General features: G+C 37.1%; 1 protein-coding gene across 13 annotated transcripts in view; it reads left to right on the top strand.

The window, feature by feature from the left end:
* The window catches only part of TBC1D5 (TBC1 domain family member 5), a 571,565-nt gene that overhangs the window by 98,313 nt on the left and 458,606 nt on the right, over window positions 1–14,646 (top strand). For 9 of the 13 annotated variants that reach the window (XM_021933864.2, XM_017954351.3, XM_017954374.3 and 6 more), the window contains one exon: window positions 4,415–4,479. The exons of the other annotated variants lie outside the window; for them this stretch is intronic. The gene's annotated coding sequence lies outside the window, so the exon portion shown is untranslated. The remainder of the gene's footprint in view (window positions 1–4,414; window positions 4,480–14,646) is intronic. 13 annotated transcript variants of the gene reach the window in all.

Below are 14,646 nucleotides of genomic sequence, written 5' to 3'. Positions count from 1 at the left end.
TGGAATGCGGTGGCGTGATCTTGGCTTCACTGCAGCCTCCACCTCCTGGGTTCTGGCAGTTCCCCTGCCTGGCCTCCCAAGTAGCTGGGATTACAGGCATCTGCCACCACGCCTGGCTAATTTTTTGTATTTTTAGTAGAGAAGGGGTTTCGCCATGTTGGCCAGGCTGGTCTCAAACTCCTGGCTGAGAACACCCTCCTCAGCCTCCCAAAGTGCTGGGATTACAGGCGTGAGCCACCGTGCCTGGCTGAGTGTGTGTATTTTTAAAAATAGGTACAGTACTTGTTAGATTTTTTTCTCATTGTAATATTTTATAGCATTTAAGAAATATAAAAATATAGTGTATAGTTTATATGGATACTGGTCTAAACTTGAGAGAGTAGTAATAAGAGCTAATGCAGATGCGAAAAAATACGAAAGTGAATATAATTGATATAGAGCATAAAAAGCACATGAAAGTGTTTTTCTTTTAATCTTGTATGGACATTTACTTTGCATGTAATATGGAATCAGGACTTTCTAAAAGGAAAATGTTCTAGCTTTTTCTTTTAGTGAAACAAAACAATAAGAAATATATGTTTAAAAGTTTTTTAGTTTCCTCAGATACTTAGTTTTTGTCTCTCGTTTATATCCTAACATAGCCTCTCTCTCAAAAAAAACACCCCAGAATATTTAAAAGTTATTCTTCCTTGCAGTACATTCTAAGACCCTGTTTGTTTAACAATGTTGGGTAAAGTTTTTGCAAGCACTCTCTTTATGGGCCTGTATTCTCCTTTTTTGAGTTATTCCTTCTGGACTGGAACTATCTTAGTCATTCCATTTTATTTGACTTTAGTTAATTTCCTCAGGTGTATTTTATAGATTTTGTTAGTGTAGTATAATTTTCAGCCTCTGCCCTTTGTTCTTCCCTTCTTTTCAAGATTTTAAACTATTACATATTCACAGAGAACTCTAAAATATATAGCTCTACATTTGATCTCATTTTTATGTTTCCATCTCTCTGTCCCCTCACAGTGAATGTCTGGAACCGGAAGCATCGTCTTGCCACTGACCTGTTCGCTCCAGTCAGATCCAGCCATTCTTTGTTCCCTCCTGTTATCCTTTAGGCTCTTTATCTTAGATCTAAGAATTTCTTGTCTTGTTCTCTCTTACCCATTGTATCTCATTAGTCAATGTATTGTCTTAGTAGTTTTTGCTCCTGCCAGTTCTATAGCATTCTCAAAAGCCTAGATGACTCTTCTGCAGCCTTATTCCTGGAATACTTTAGAAGTCTCTGAATTTGTATCCCTGCCATCCTCAAATCTGTCCTGTGCATTGCTGTCAGATTAATCTTCCTAAAGCATTGCTATTACCCAGACAATCTCCTGCTTAGGAACCTTCATTGGCCCCACTTTGCCTGGAGATTGAAATTTAGACTTTCCAGCCTGGTATTTGAGGTTCTCTCGTATATTTGTCCCAGTTTTTTCCTCCACTGGCCAGTAACAAAAATGCTTTCATTTTTGTCAGGATGGTCCCAACATACTGAGAATATTTTTACATTGGCATATCCTTTTCCGTTTCTCAGTGTTTTATGTCTTTTCTGCATTTTACTCTATGATGTCCTTTCTACTTTTTTTTTTGGCCACTAAATCTTAACGTACTTTTTTCCAACTTTCAGCTCTTGTCTTGCCCCCTCTGTGAAGTCTTTCTGCAGTGGTTCTACTGTGATTTCACCATCATCTGAATTCCTGTTTTGCTTTGTTGCTACTCACAAAGCACTTCCTGTTCAGTATTTTGTACTATTACTTGCTTTTGTGTTTTACTTGGGTCTAGGTCCTATGTTGCTGACTGGATTTTAAGTGTTAGGAAAGCAGGGACCATGTTATATTTCTTTGAATCTCTCTTAGCCAAGTACAGTTCATTACAAATGCCCACTTTTTTTTTTCCCATAAATCTTAATTGGTTGCCTACACTCAAGCACCATTGATTAAAAAGTTAAACAACAAAGGTATAGACTCAGCTTTCATGGACTTTATATTCTGGAAGAGAGAGAAAGATGCTCTACAGCTAATTTCATAATTACCTACTTAGTTACAGTTGAGGAATGTGGTTTGTCATTTTTTTTTGACAATCAGAAAACCTAGAAAATTGCCTTCGTTTTTTCCCTCTGCTGTCATTGGTATTTATAATTTTTCTTAATTCACAAATAAATTTTGATAGGGTAAATTATTCTTGAAAGTGTAGGTTTTCAAATGGTCCAACTTAATTCTTCTAAATACACGTAATGCTGTATATCTGGGTAAATTCAGTAGACAACATAATGGAAAGAATGATTAATAGGTGCCTGACATTAAAATAATTATAGTGAATTTTATGTCATTTATGTGATACGTAAACTCATGTGAAATAGTTAAAAGATAATGAAAATAATTCCAAAAGGAAGATTTTCTAAACTCAATTAGGAATTTTTAGTTAATGTACTAAAGCTATCTTTTGTAGGAGAATAAGATTAGATTAAAGGTAGATATGTTGTTCTTAGATATGTTATTTTAGCTTCAGGTGTTTTTTTCTAGTGGCTTGAACAATGTCATATTTCATAGGCATGATTTTTTGAGGTTGTAATAACCATAGAAAGTTAATATTGAAAGAATGGCAAAATATGCAGTGAAACTAAAAATTGTTGTATTTGCAAATATAAAAATATAATTTACATAAATGTTACAGTTAGGAACATTATGAATGTAAATATGCCTTCTCTGTTCCCAGTCTTGTAATGCCATTCTTTGTCCAGTTGGAGATGAAGAGTGATGTTGAGATGGGTGTTTAGCCTATTTTAACAGCTTTAAAAAAATTCAGTATCGTTGATGTAAATATGAGAAGGGAAGAGAATATTTATCTCTATTAAGTGACATAAAAAACCGTGGTAAGAATAACAGGCAGTGAGTGTGCCTTAAATAGTAAAATCCCTGAAATCAGATGCTAATTATAAGCACAAGGACACTTGCTTCCTACATACTTAAATGTGTATTTTCTTTAGTCAAAGTGTAATTCAGAGTTCTTGAAGTGCTGAATATGGCCTTTGTTTTTTCATTTCCCTTTAGCATACATATTAAAAAAAAAAAGCAATAAGATACTTCTGCTGGACTGTGATTTTGATGGATATAGGTGGACTATTAAACCAAATGCTATGAAGATAAATTCAAATGTTTGCTCTCAAAAGTAAAAATAAAGGATTGTCTTTATTGTGTGATTTCCCTGCTTCTTACTATTAAAAAACAAATGTTTAGTAGTAAAGGTAAAATTATTTAAACATATTTGAGCACATTTTACTTGCTTCCTGTGGTTTATCAAGGCCTTTAAGGCTTAGATTGTGAAAGAATGTATTAATATTGGTATTAAGAGTATATTTGTTTAGATTATTATGGACTTTAAATTTTATTTTAGGCATTCTCTCTGGCATCTTGTCATAAAAGTTATGTGTTGTTTTACTTTGTTAGCAGTTTTAACATTTTTAAGTATCTGAGAAGAAAAACTTCCTCTACATTTTGAACAGGGTCTTTCATTGGTGGTTTTGTAACATGTTCTTCAGTTGTTGAGAGGTGTATAGTACAGTTACCCTGTTCTTAGAAAGTAACGGGCTTTTAAGTTGTAGAGTAGTAGGAAAAGTCTAATGGACTTAAACTATTTTAAAAACTTTGTTTTTAGAAAGAGAGGTATAAGAAAACCTTTTGTAATCTTGCTATTTTTTTGTTCTTAGGTATGCCTTTTATTTAGCTTTTAGTAACTTGTAATTTAAGATCACAGTTATTAGGTGTATTTCTGCATTTTATATATCACTCCCAGATGCTACAGTATTAGTTTTTATCACTGCATATTTTATGAAATGTCAGCCTTCTGTTGGCTGTTCACGCAGCATTGTTAGTGATCAAAGACACAACATAAAGGAGAGGAATCTAAACAGTTGGCTTATCTTTGTCCTTCGTTGTGACAAAAATACTCTAAAATTACTTAATTATAAAAAGTCAAATAAAGGCATCATGTAACATGCAAAGAAATAAGTATCTTTATGTTTTAGTGAAATAAAATCTCAGTGTTTAATATCAAGAAGCATAAAGAGAATTACTATCTAATTTTACAAAGTTTTCCTTGTTAAGGAATGAAGGTAATATGTGTTGTGTAATTTTGTAATACTTTGCTAAATGACAGTGCTGTGCCTAGGAAAAGCCACAAAGTGTTTGACATCGTAAGAGGTTACTCAGTATAAACCCTTAATTTTGTTACACAAATTATGTTCTAGAAAAGTGGTTATTAGCTTTTGTATGTACATTAAGTTATATGTGAGTCAGTTTATTAAAATATTTTCTTGAATTGATCTACTTTGTATTTAAAAACTATTTCATAGATTTAAAGATCCTTTTTTTTTTCTTTATTTCAGTGATATCAATATCAAGATAAAAGTGTGGAATGGGAGAAAAATTCTCAAAGCCTGAAAGAAAATCTGTAAGAATAAAATTCTTGAATGATTTTGATCAGCTGTTGTGTATGCCCAACACAGCAGTTGGTTCAATCAATTTTATGTTTTAGGATGGCTTTATTAAAATGAGCTGCTGCTTTTAGTAAATCATTGAGAAAGATGCTGGCTTTATACATGTCTTTTTTGGTTGGGGGCAGGGCCTACAATTGCAGCCTTGTAAGTCAGTAAAATTGGAGACAGTTCCTGGCTGCCATGAAAGTCAGTGTGTTTCTGTGTTGGTATGGGCATTTGGAAATAGAGGTAGAACGAAGATTTAGATTAAAAATGATTTTAGATAATTGTACTGTTATGGCTCTCTGCAGGAAACTGCCATTTCTAGTAAAACGTAATCATCAGCAGATAATAGGGATTTAAGTGTATCTTCAGTTTTGTGTACAGTTTCTGTTTTTATAAATGAATGAAAGTTAATTGTTTTCCGATGGAAGAATGAAATCTTTGGAAAGTAGTTTGAAAGACATAGCCACTGGATATGAGTTAGAGGCCTCAACATTTTGTCCTGATATGCATTATACAGTTACTACCCAAAGTATGGTCTGTACATAAACAGTATTGGTGTTACCTGAGATCTTCCTAGATACGCACAATCTCAGGCCTAACCCCATACCTACTAAATCAGAATCTGTGTTTCATCAAAATTCCTAGGTCATTCGTATGAATATTAAACTCTGAGAAGCATTGCCATAATTCAGACCTCTCATTTTTTCTGTGTATGTGTGTTGTAATTGTGGGGTGCTCATAGTGGAGTTGGTTATCTGTAGTTCAAGAATTGGAAGAGGAAGTGGAAACTCACACCAGAATTTTAGTGGGGGCCCAGGAGTAGACAGATAGTTAATTTAGAACTCATAAGCTTTTGGTCTTTAACCAGTTGCAATTTGAATCAGTAGTTACTTTGTATATTATGTAGAAAGCTTCATGTCACCCTGGTAGTATTAATCAGGTGTTTTCTTTTGGCCATGGCAGCATCTTCTCATGTTCACAGATACTTAAGATGTTTTCTGCCAGTCATAGTGTAGTAAACATTTCCAAAGTGTGTTCTATGATATATTTTTTCCAGGAGATGCTTGGAATGTAAAGATCCCATGGCCACATAAATCTGAAAGCACTGAAAGCACTACTTTCCCATAAGAGAATCCCATTATATGCTGATGTATTAAAAGACCTGAGAACCTGGTGTAACTTAGTTTAATTCAGTATTTCCCAAATTTACTTGACTATAGCATACTTTTTTTTTTCAAAACAAACAAACAGTCTTTTAAATTTTTTCCTTTAACATGTGCACAAACTGACTTCTTTCCACATTTATTTATCTTACTCAAAATAAGAGATATGGACAACTTCTGAAATTGTGATGTTATGCCACATAAAACATACTTTCTAATATTGCTACATATAAATGGTACTGGTATGACTCTTGTGTACCGAAGGGACTAAAGATGCAGACATTTTTGAGGATTGGAGTGATTGAGCAGTCATCATTTCGAACAGGGGTCCCCAACCCCCTGGTCATGGACTGAGACCGGTCCATGGCCTATTAGGAACGGGCCACACAGCAAGAGGTGAATGGTGAGCAGGTGAGCTCTGCCTCCTGTCAGATCAGCAGCAGCATTAGATTCTCATAGGTGTGCCAACCCTATTGTGAACTGTGTATGCGAGGGATCCAGGTTGCTCATTCCTCATGAGAATCTAATGCCTGATGATCTGAGGTGTAACAGTTTGATTTCGAAACCATCTCTCCCCACCTCCCTCCCTATTCGTGGAAAAACTGTCTTTCACAAAGCGAGTACCCGGTGCCAAAAAGGTTGGTGACTGCTGAATTAGAAAGTGAGCATAGAACTGATCCCAGTCAGATTTGATGGATGAATGAAAGAGAGAAAATGGACTATTCTTAGTGTTTGCTGGAAAGAGGAAAACCATGAGCAATGGAATAAATTAAACATTTCAGTTGAATACATTTTTACCAAATTGCTAATAAAGAATAGGCTCTGTACTTGGCCTTGGGCAAACAGTAGTGAAAAATACTCAGTCTACCCTCTAGTTGCTTATTGTGAGCATAGTACATTCTGATAAATGTACAAGAGTTGGAATCCAGAACATAGGATTTTCTTTGTGGATTTGTTTAAAAAAAAAAAAAAGTTGGCCAGAATACTGTATCATGGAGTGCTAGAGACAGGACACAACTGTAGTGATGGATGTTTCTGGTTAGGTAGGGGAAACAGAGGAAAGGACAATTATGGGACAGAATTTCAAAAGGTAAGATTGGGAAGACCAAACAGCCTTAGAAGTCAGAGAGCTTTTGGTACTCAAATTGCCCAGGTTTGGTTAGTTGAAGTGCATGACAGTCCTCCATCGCGTATTTCAGTGCTTCCTTAATTTCTGACAAAAGAAGTTGTTGCAGGGTTATCTTTTATATGTTCTCCCCCAGCTTTGGAAGCAGCCATTTCTCTGAGAAGCTCTGATTGTTTTTTAGTGGGGAATAATATTAGCGAACAAGATCTTGGCACTAGTGTGTTGATTGCTACTGGGTCTTGGCTTTTAGGCCCTTTTAGAGGACAGAGGTAGGAAATATATAAGCTTTATATATACATATACATCTACATTTATACTTATATACACAAATGCATATTGAAAAACATGTGGACACATACATCTGCATATTGTTTTTTATTTAGAGATACACCAGTTTCTCTAATTCTAATCCATCCATGCAGGTTTCTTTCTTGCTTGCTTCTCATATTTATATGTCCCATCTTTCATAGTGAGAACCTTGGCTTCCAACAGTATCAACACATTTACTCTTTTGTTCAACTAAATAATAGATCTAAAACAGTTTCAAAATTGGTTAATCATATAAGAAACAAATACACCAAAAAAGTTTGAAAATTGTTTGAAGTTCTCCCTCCTTTCTGTACTCATTCCTATGAATATGTAACCAAATACTATTCTCATAATTACTTAGTTCTTTCTTCCTTATTCCTTAAGTGCGGTTATGATATTAATTTGGAATATAGTTCACTCATATTAGTTTTCTTTCAGCTTTTGTGCCTCCTTTTCCTTATATCCTTATTGATTTAATTTTTTGAATATGTAGAAAATTACTTACTTTTCCAAAAAGTAAAACTGTACAAAAAGATATACCAGCAAATTGTCACTCCATCCTCCCCATTCCACCCCATACTTTGTAGGAAACCAATTTTATTGTTTTCTGGGCTTTACTCATTTTTATAAAGATATGCAGAGATATTTATGTTTCTTTTCTTTTTTTTTTTTACCTAAAAAGTAGCATGTATGTTCTTTTGCAGTTCAGTTTTTTCATGTATCAGTATCTCTTGGAAATTACCTCATACCAGTTTGTAGAGATTTTCCTTACTCGTTTTTGCAGGTGCTTACTACTTTGCGTGTGCCATAGTTTATTCAACCAATCTCTCATGCTTGCGCATTTAAGTAGTTTTCAATATTTTGCAATTACAAACATGCTGCAGTGATATTTATTTTCATAGTTTTAGAGGTGTATCTTCAGGGCAAATTCCTGGAAATGGGATTGCTGGTTGAAAGGGCAAATACTAAGCCCGGTGCAGTGACTTGCCTCTGTAATCCCAGCTACTTGAGAGGATCCCTTGAGCCCAGGAGTTCAAGGCTGCAGTGAGCTATGATAGAGCCATTACACCCAATCTGGGTGACAGAGTGAGACTTTGTTGCTAACAACAACAACAAAAAGGTTCAAAGGGCAAATACTTACATAGTTGTATTAGAGTATTACCCAGTCCCCTGCATGGGGGCTGTAACATTTTGTCTTCCCACACTGCAGTGTATGAGAGTGCCTATTTCCCGACAGCCTTGCAGACAGAGTGCATTGTGAAACTTCATTTTTGCCAAGTGATAGGTGAGAAATGGAATGTTGGATACATTTAATTTGCATTCATCTTTTATGTGTGGAGTTGAATGTCTTTTCATATATGTAAGAGCCACTTTCCATAGTATATTGGGGCTTTCCCCCCTCAGTTTAGAAGTTCTTTGTAGGGATATTAGGCATTTATCTGTGATATATGTTGCAAAAGTTTCCTTCCAGTTTGTTACCTGTTTTATTATTTATTTTCTGATGTATTTTTGTCCTGCAAAAGTTTTATATTTGTACTTTAGTCCTAGTGAGAAAGCCTTTTCTGAATTCTTAGTTTAGGAGGAATCCCTCTCTCCTGCCCCCACCCTCCCCTCACACTTTTAAAAATACTTGTAGTTTTCTTACAATTAGATCTCTGATCCATTTGCAGTTTATTTTTATGTATGATGTGAGAAACATTGAATTTTATCTTTTTTTCTTGTCTGTTGTTTAAAATGACTATAAATGTGCTAATGATTTGTTATATCACCTTTACAGAGATTAGATTTCTATCTGTAGTGGAATCTATTTCTGGACTTTCTGTTCATTTGCACTTTTCTGCCTGTTCATGTAGCAGTCCTACACTGTTTTCATTATAGAGGCTTTATAGTATGTTTTAATGCCTGTAGTATGTGTTAATGAGGTGGTCCCCTCTATTTTCAGTATTTCCCAGTTTTTCTTGAACTTTTTCCATTTGAACTTCAGTATCAACTTGTCTAACTCCATGAAAAGCTTTATGATTTGTAAGTTTGTGACCTATTGATGTTGAGATGTTCTAACCAAGGACAGGGTATTTCTTTTCAGTTGTACAGTCCTACTTTTATATGTTTTAAGAATGTTTATTTTTCTTTAGTAGGTTTTGAACATTGCTGTTTATTCCTAAATATTTTACTTTTAAAAATTGCTATTTGAAAGAGACTTTCTTGAAAAAGTTCCTTTCCAAGATGGGCGAATAGAAATAGCTCCGGTCTGTAGCTCCTGGTGTGATCGACAGAGAAGGTGGGTGATTTCTGCATTTCCAACTGAGGTACCTGGTTCATCTCACTGGGACTTGTTGGACACTGGGTGTAGCTCACGGAGGGCAAGCCGAAGCAGGGTGGGGCGTCACCTCACCTGGGAAGTGCAAGGAGTCAGGGATTTTCCTTTTTAGCCAAGGGAAGCTGTGACAGACTACACCTGGAAAAACGAGACACTCCCGCCCAAATAAGGCGCTTTTCCCATGGCCTTAGCAACCAGCAGACCAGGAGATTCTCTCCCATTCCTGGCTCAGCGGGTCCCACACCTACGGAGCCTTGCTCACTGCTAGCACGGCAGTCTGAGATCTAACAGTGAGGCTGCAACCTGACTGAGGGAGGGGTGTCTGCCATTGCTGAGGCTTAAGTATGTAAACAAAGTGGCCGGGAAGCTCGAACTGGGTGGAGCCCACCGCAGCTCAGCAAGGCCTACTGCCTCTGTAGACTCCACCTCTGTGGGGTGGGCATAGCTGAAAAAAATGCAACAGAAACTTCTGCAGACTTAAATGTCCCTGTCTGACAGCTCTGAAGAGAACAGTGATTCTCCTAGCACAGCATTTGAGCTCTCAGAATGGACAGACTGCCTCCTCAAGTGGGTTCCTGACCCCCGTGTAGCTTAACTGGGAGACACCTCCCAGTATGGGCTGACAGACACCTCACACAGTTGGGTGCCCCTCTGGGACGAAGCTTCTAGAGGAAGGATCAGGCAGCAATATTTGCTGTTCTGCAGCCTCCTCTGGTGATACCCAGGCAAACAGGGTCTGGAGTGGACCTCCAGCAAACTCTAACAGACGTGAAGCTGAGGGACCTGACTGTTAGTAGGAAAACTAACAAACAGAAAGGAACAGCATCAACACCAACAAAAAGGACATCTACACCAAAACCCCATCTGCAGGTCATCAACATCAAAGACCAAAGGTAGATAAAACCACAAAGATGGGGAGAAACCAGAGCAGAAAAGCTGAAAATTCTCAAAACCAGAGCACCTCTTCTCCTCCAAAACATCGCAGCTCCTCACCAGCAACGGAACAAAGATAAATGGAGAATGACTTAGACGAGTTGTCAGAAGTAGACTTCAGAAGGTCAGTAATAACAAACTTTTCCGAGCTAAAGGAGCATCTTCGAACCCATCACAAGGAAGCTAAAAACCTTGAAAAAAGGTTAGACGAATGGCTAACTAGAATACACAGCGTAGAGAAGACCTTAAATGACCTGATGGAGCTGAAAACCATGGCACGAGAACTTCGTGATGCATGCACAAGCTTCAATAGCTGACTCGGTCAAGTGGAAGAAAGGGTATCAGTGATTGAAGATCAAATTAATGAAATAAAGCGAGAAGACAAGTTTAGAGAAAAAAGAGTAAAAAGAAGCAAACAAAGCCTCTAAGAAATATCGGACTGTGTAAAAAGACCAAATCTACGTTTGATTGGTGTACCTGAAGGTGACATGGAGAATGGACCCAAGTTGGAAAACAGTCTTCAGGATATTATCCAGAAGAACTTCCCCAACCTAGAAAGGCAGGCCAACATTCAAATTCAGGAAATACAGAGAACACTGCAAAGATACACCTGGAGAAGAGCAACTCCAAGACACGTAATTGTCGTATTCACCAAGGTTGGAATGAAAGAAAAAATGTTAAGGGCAGCCAGAGAGAAATGTCGAGTTACCCACAAAAGGAAGCCCATCAAACTAACAGTGGATCTCTCGGCAGAAACCCTACAAGCCAGAAGAGAGTGGGGGCCAATATTCAACATTCTCAAAGAAAAGAATTTTCAACCCAGAATTTCATATCCAGCCAAACTAAGTTTCATAAGTGAAGGAGAAATAAAATCCTTTACACACAAGCAAATGCTGAGAGATTTTGTCACCACCAGGCCTTCCTTACAAGAGATCCTGAAGGAAGCACTAAACATGGAAAGGAACAATGGTAGGGGTCACTGCAAAAACATGCCATATTGTAAAGACCATCGATGGTATGAAGAAACTGCATCAATTAATGGGCAAAATAACCAGCTAATATCATAATGACAGGATCAAATTCACACATAACAATATTAGCCTTAAATGTAAATGGGCTAAATGCCCCAATTAAAAGACACAGACTGGCAAATTGGATAAAGAGTCAAGACCTATCAGTGTGCTGTATTCAGGAGACCCATCTCACGTGCAGAGACACACATAGGCTCAAAATAAAGGGATGGAGGAAGATCTACTGAGCAAATGGAAAGTAAAATAAAAGCAGGGGTTGCGATCCTAGTCTCTGATAAAACAGACTTTAAACCACAAAGATCCAAAGAGACAAAGAAGGCCATTACATAATGGTAAAGGGGTCAATTCAACAAGAAGAGCTAACTGTCCTAAATATATATGCGCCCAATACAGGAGCACCCAGACTCATAAAGCAAGTCTTTACAGACCTACAAAGAGACTTACACTCCCACACAATAATAATGGGAGACTTTAACATTCCACTATCAATATTAGACAGATCAATGAGACAGAAGGTTAACAAGGATATCCAGGACTTGAACTCAGCTCTGCACCAAGCAGACCTAATAGACATCTACAGAAGTCTCCACCCCAAATCAACAGAATATATATTCTTCTCAGCACCACATTGCACTTATTCTGAAATTGACCACATAATTGGAAGTAAAGCCCTCCTCAGCAAATGTAAGAGAACATAAATCACAACAAACTGTCTCTCAGACCACAGTGCAATCAAATTAGAACTCAGGATTAAGAAACTCATCAAAACCGCACAAATGCATGGAAACTGAACAATTTGTTCCTAAATGACTACTGGGTAAATATCGAAATGAAGGCAGAAATAAAGATGTTCTTTGAAACCAATGAGAACAAAGACGCAACATACCCGAATCTCTGGGACACATTTAAAGCAGTATGTAGAGGGAAAATTTATAGCTCTAAATGCCCACAAGAGAAAGCAGGAAAGATCTGAAATCGACACCCTAACATCACAATTAAAAGAACTAGAGAAGGAAGAGCAAACAAATTCAAAAGCTAGCAGAAGGCAATAAATAACTTAAGATCAGAGTAGAACTGAAGGAGATAGAGATATAAAAAACCCTTCAAAAAAATCAGTGAATCCAAGAGCTGGTTTTTTTTGAAAAGATCAGCAAAATTGATAGACTGCTAGCAAGACTAATAAAGAAGAAAAGAGAAAAGAATCAAATAGAGGCAGTCAAAAGTGATAAAGGGGATATCACCACTGATCCCACAGAAGTACAAACTACCATCAGAGAATACTATAAACACCTCTACACAAATAAACTAGAAAATCTAGAAGAAATGGATAAATTCCTGGACACATACACCCTGCCAAGACTAAACCAGGAAGATGTTGAATCTCTGAATAGAACAATAACAGGCTCTGAAATTGACACAATAATTAATAGCCTACCAATCAAAAAAAGTCCAGGACCAGATGGATTCACAGCTGAATTCTACCAGAGGTACAAAGAGGAGCTGCTACCATTCTTTCTGAAACCATTTCAATCAATAGAAAAGAAGGACTCCTCCCTAACTCATTTTAGGAGGCCGGCATCATCCTGATACCAACGCCTGGCTGAGACACAGAAAAAAAGAGAAGTTTAGACCAATATCCCTGATGAACATCGATGTGAAAATCCTCAGTAAAATACTGGCAAACCAAATCCAGCAGCACATCAAAAAGCTTATCCACCACGATCAGGTTGGCTTCATCCCTGGGATGCAAGGCTGGTTCAACATTAGCAAGTCGATAAACGTAATTTATCACATAAAGAGAACTAAGGACAAAAACCACATGATTATCTCAATAGATACAGAAAAGGCCTTCGACAAAATTCAACAACCCTTCATGCTAAAAACTCTCAATAAAGTAGGTATTGATGTAACGTATCTGAAAATAATAAGAGCTATTTATGACAAACCCACAGCCAATATCATACTGAATAAGCAAAAACTGGAAGCATTCCCTTGGAAAACCGGCACATGACAAGGATGCCCTCTCTCACCACTCCTATTCAATATAGTGTTGGAAATTCTGGCCAGGGCAGTCAGGCAAGAGAAAGAAATAAAGGATATTTAGAAAAAGAGGAAGTCAAATTGTCCCCGTTTGCAGATGACATGATTGTATATTTAGAATACCTACCCCATCATCTCAGCCCCAAATCTCATTAAGCTGATAAGCAACTTCAGCAAAGTCTCAGGATACAAAATCTATGTGCAAAAATCACAAGCATTCCTATACACCAATAATGGACAAACAGAGAGCCAAATCATGAGTGAACTCCCATTCACAATTACTACAAAGGGAATAAAATATCTTGGAATCCAACTTGCAAGAGATGTGTAGGACCTCTTCAAGGAGAACTACAAACCACTGCTCAATGAAATAAAAGAGGACAGAAAGAAATGGAGGAACATTCCATGCTCATGGATAGGAAGAATCAATATCATGAAAATGGCCATACTGCCCATGGTAATTTATAGATTCAATGCCATCCCCATCAAGCTACCAATGACTTTCTTCACAGAATTGGAAAAAACTACTTTAAAGTTCATATGGAACCAACAAAGAGCCTGCATTGCCTAGAGAATCCTAAGCAAAAAGAAGAAAGCTGGAGGCATCACACTACCTGACTTCAAACTATACTGCAAGGCCACAGTAACCAAAACAGCATAGTACTGGTACCAAAACAGATATATAGAGCAATGGAACAGAACAGAGGCCTCAGAAATAACAACACATGTCTACAACCATCTGATCTTTGACAAACCTGACGAAAACAAGAAATGGGGGTAGGATTCTTTATTTAATAAATGGTGCTGGGAAAACTGGCTAGCCATATGTAGAAAGCTGAAACTGGATCCCTTCGTTACCCCTTATACAAAAGTTAATTGAAGATGGATTAAAGAATTGAATGTTAGACCCAAAACCATAAAAACCCTAGAAGAAAACCTAGGGAATCAGGACATAGGTATGGGCGAAGACTTCATGGCTAAAACCCCAAAAGCAATGGCAACAAAAGCCAAAATTGACAAATGGGATCTAATTAAACTAAAGAGCTTCTGCACGGCAAAAGAAAGCACCATTAGAGTAAACAGGCAACCTACAGAATGGGAGAAAATTTTTGCACTCCACCCATCTGACAAAGAGCCAATATCCAGAACCTACAAAGAACTTAAACAAATTTACAAGAAAAAACCAAACAACCCCATCAAAAAGTGGGCAAAGAATA

The sequence above is a fragment of the Papio anubis genome, chromosome 2 (genome assembly GCF_008728515.1).
Source record: "Papio anubis isolate 15944 chromosome 2, Panubis1.0, whole genome shotgun sequence".
Taxonomy (NCBI): domain Eukaryota; kingdom Metazoa; phylum Chordata; class Mammalia; order Primates; family Cercopithecidae; genus Papio; species Papio anubis.
Note: the sequence above shows the minus strand (reverse complement) of the source record. Positions and strands in the feature narration are given on the sequence as shown.